The sequence below is a fragment of the Arachis hypogaea genome, chromosome 6 (assembly GCF_003086295.3).
Source record: "Arachis hypogaea cultivar Tifrunner chromosome 6, arahy.Tifrunner.gnm2.J5K5, whole genome shotgun sequence".
NCBI lineage: Eukaryota > Viridiplantae > Streptophyta > Magnoliopsida > Fabales > Fabaceae > Arachis > Arachis hypogaea.
This window is the reverse complement of record NC_092041.1, coordinates 38,257,609-38,261,683: the sequence shown is the minus strand read 5'-3', so window position 1 is coordinate 38,261,683 and position 4,075 is coordinate 38,257,609. Positions and strand designations below refer to the sequence as shown.

Sequence of the window (4,075 nt, the reverse complement as noted above, 5' to 3'; positions counted from 1 at the left end):
CATACTTTGCCCAAGATCTGATGGCCCAAACCGGCGTTCAAAGTCACCCTCAGAATATCCAGCGTTAAACGCCGGAACTGGCACAAGAATGGGAGTTAAACGCCCAAACTGGCATAAAAGCTGGCGTTTAACTCCAGGAAGGGTCTCTACACGAAAATGCTTCAATGCTCAGCCCAAGCACACACCAAGTGGGCCCGGAAGTGGATTTTTATGTCATTTACTCATCTCTGTACACCCTAGGCTACTAGTTCTCTATATATAGGACCTTTTACTATTGTATTTAGGGCTTTTTGATCATGTTTTTATGATTGAACCCTCTTTGGGAGGCTGGCCATTCGGCCATGCCTAGACCTTGTTCTTATGTATTTTCAACGGTGGAGTTTCTACACACCATAGATTAAGGTGTGGAGCTCTACTGTACCTCGAGTATTAATGCAATTACTATTGTTCTTCTATTCAATTCCGCTTGTTCTTGTTCCAAGATATCACTTGTTCTTCAAGTTGATGAATGTGATGATCCGTGACACTCATCATCATTCTCACCTATGAACGTGTGCCTGACAACCACCTCTGTTCTACCTTAGATTGGGTGAATATCTCTTGGATTCCTGATACACGATGCATGGTTGATCGCCTGACAACCGAGTGCTCGCCTGACAACCGAGCCAGCCATTCCGTGAGATCAGAGTTTTTGTGGTATAGGCTAGAACTGATGGCGGCATTCAAGAGAATCCGGAAGGTCTAACCTTGTCTGTGGTATTCTGAGTAGGATTCAATGATTGAATGACTGTGACGAGCTTCAAACTCCTGAAGGCGGGGCGTTAGTGACAGACGCAAAAGAATCACTGGATTCTATTCCGGCCTGATTGAGAACTGACAGATGGATAGCTGTGCCGTGACAGGGTGCGTTGAACATTTCCACTGAGAGGATGGGAGGTAGCCACTGACAACGGTGAAACCCTTGCATAAGCTTGCCATGGAAAGGAGTAAGAAGGATTGGATGAAGACAGTAGGAAAGCAGAGAGACGGAAGGGACAAGAATCTTCATACGCTTATCTGAAATTCCTACCAATGAATTACATAAGTATCTCTATCTTTATCTTTATGTTTTATTCGTATATCATCATTCATATCCATTTGAGTCTGCCTGACTAAGATTTACAAGGTGACCATAGCTTGCTTCATACCAACAATCTCTGTGGGATCGACCCTTACTCGCGTAAGGTTTATTACTTGGACGACCCAGTGCACTTGCTGGTTAGTTGTGCGAAGTTGTAGTGATCACAATTTCGTCCACCAAGTTTTTGGCGCCGTTGCCGGGGATTGTTGAGTTTGGACAACTGACGGTTCAACTTGTTGCTTAGATTAGGTATTTTTCTTCAGAGTTCTTAAGAATGAATTCTAGTGTTTCAAGGTGATGTTCTTATCATCACCAAAGCTGATTGATCTTCATCAATTTAGCTCTTGAATGCAATGTTTTGCTGAAGCTTGGCTAGCCATGTCTAATTCCTTTAGACTGAAGCTTTAGACTAACATTGCATGATTCCTGGGATTCTCATTAAGAATTTTGATACCTTTATTTTCTTTTCCACTTAATTTTCGAAAAACACAAAAAAAATTTACAAAATCAAAAAAAAAAAAAACCAAAAATATTTTATATTTCTTGTTTGAGTCTAGTGTCTTATTTTAAGTTTGGTGTCTTGCATGCATTGTTTATTTGATCTTGGTTCTATTTTCAAGTCAATAGTACAGGGAACTGAAGATTCAGAACATGCAGCAGAGGAATTACACAGAAAAAGCTGGGCGTTCAAAACGCCCAGTGAAGAAGGACAGACTGGCGTTTAAACGCCAGCCAGGGTGCCTGGCTGGGCGTTTAACGCCCAAAAGGGTAGCATTTTGGGCGTTAAACGCCAGAATGGATACCATTCTGGGCGTTTAACGCCAGGATGGCACAAGAGGGAAGATTTTGTTTTCAAATCAATTTTTTTCCAAGTTTTCAAAGTTTTTCAAAATCAAATCTTTTTCAAATCAAATTTTTTTCAATCAAATCTTTTTCAAAATCAATTTCTTTCTATTTTCAAAGATACTTGCTATCAATTAATGATTTGATTCAACATTTCAAGTATGTTGCCTTTTCTGTTGAGAAAGGTTTAATGTTTGAATCATATCTTTTCTTGTTAGTCAAGTCATTAATTTTTAAAATCAAATCCTTTTTAAAATGTTTTTCAAATCATATCTTCTCAATTACATCTTTTTAAACTAATCATATCTTCTGAACCACATCTTTTTCAGAATAGCTTTCAATCAAATCTTTTTGATTTCTAATTTCAAATTCTTTTTCAAAAATCACTTGATTTCTTTCCCACTTTTATTTTCGAAAATCAATTAGTGTTTTTCAAAGTGTTTTCAAAATTCTTTACTTAATTTTCGAATACTGCTTCCCTTCTTCTCACATCCTTCTATTTATGGACTAACACTATTCCTTAATGCACAATTCGAACTCCATCTCTATTGATAAGTTCGAATTTTCTACCTCCACCTTCTATTTTTCTTTTCCTCTGACACCTCAAGGAATCTCTATACTGTAACATAGAGGATTCCACATTTTCTTGTTCTCTTCTCTTTCTTATGAGCAGGAGCAAGGACAAAAGCATTCTTGTTGAGGCTGATCCTGAACCTGAAAGGACCTTGAAGCAAAAATTAAGAGAAGCTAAGGCACAATTCTCTGTAGAGGACCTAACAGAAATCTTCAAAGAAGAAGAACACATGGCAGCCGAAAACAACAACAATGCCAACAATGCAAGGAAGGTGCTGGGTGACTTTACTGCACCTACTCCCGATTTCTATGGGAGATGCATCTCTATCCCTGCCATTGGAGCAAACAACTTTGAGCTTAAGCCTCAATTAGTTTCTCTAATGCAACAGAATTGCAAGTTCCATGGACTTCCATTGGAAGATCCTCATCAGTTTTTAGCTGAATTCTTGCAAATCTGTGACACTGTCAAGACAAATAGGGTTGACCCTGAGGTCTACAGACTTATGCTATTCCCTTTTGCTGTAAGAGACAGAGCTAGGACATGGTTGGACTCACAACCTAAAGAAAGCCTGAACTCTTGGGAAAAGCTAGTCAATGCCTTCTTGGCAAAGTTCTTTCCACCTCAAAAATTGAGTAAGCTTAGAGTGGAAGTCCAAACCTTTAGACAGAAGGAAGGAGAGTCCCTCTATGAAGCTTGGGAAAGATACAAACAATTAATCAGAAAGTGTCCCACTGATATGCTTTCTGAATGGAGCATCATTGGAATTTTCTATGATGGTCTCTCTGAACTATCCAAGATGTCTTTGGATAGCTCTGTTGGAGGATCTCTTCATCTGAAGAAGACGCCTACAGAAGCTCAAGAGCTGATTGAAATGGTTGCAAATAACCAATTCATGTACACTTCTGAAAGGAATTCTGTGAACAATGGGACCAATCAGAAGAAAGGAGTTCTTGAGATTGACACTCTGAATGCCATACTGGCTCAGAATAAAATATTGACTCAACAAGTCAATATGATTTCTCAAAGTCTGTCTGGAATGCAAAATACACCAAGTAGTACTAAGGAAGCTTCATCTGAAGAAGAAGCTTAGGATCCTGAGAACCCTTCAATAGAAGAGGTGAATTACATGGGAGAACCCTATGGAAACACCTATAATCCTTCATGGAGAAATCATCCAAATCTCTCATGGAAGGATCAACAGAGACCTCAACAAGGTTTCAACAACAATAATGGTGGAAGAAACAGGTTTAGCAATAGCAAGCCTTTCCCATCATCTTCTCAGCAACAGACAGAGAGTTCTAAGCAGAATACCTCTAACTTAGCAACCATGGTCTCTGATCTAATCAAAACCACTCAAAGTTTCATGACTGAAACAAGGTCCTCCATTAGAAATTTGGAGGCACAAGTGGGTCAGCTGAGCAAGAAAATTACTGAACTCCCTCCTAGTACTCTTCCAAGCAATACAGAAGAAAATCCAAAAGGAGAGTGCAAAGCCATCAACATGGCCGAATTTGGAGAGGAGGAAGAGGCAGTGAATG

The 4,075-nt window shown here is 39.4% G+C and overlaps 1 non-coding gene across 1 annotated transcript; it reads right to left on the bottom strand.

Annotated features, from left to right (window-relative positions):
* Window positions 1–3,171: 3,171 nt before the first annotated feature.
* Window positions 3,172–3,279, bottom strand: LOC112700619 (small nucleolar RNA R71). Its single transcript, XR_003153525.1, has one exon. It is a non-coding gene; the product is annotated as a small nucleolar RNA R71 (small nucleolar RNA).
* Between the last annotated feature and the right edge of the window lie 796 nt (window positions 3,280–4,075).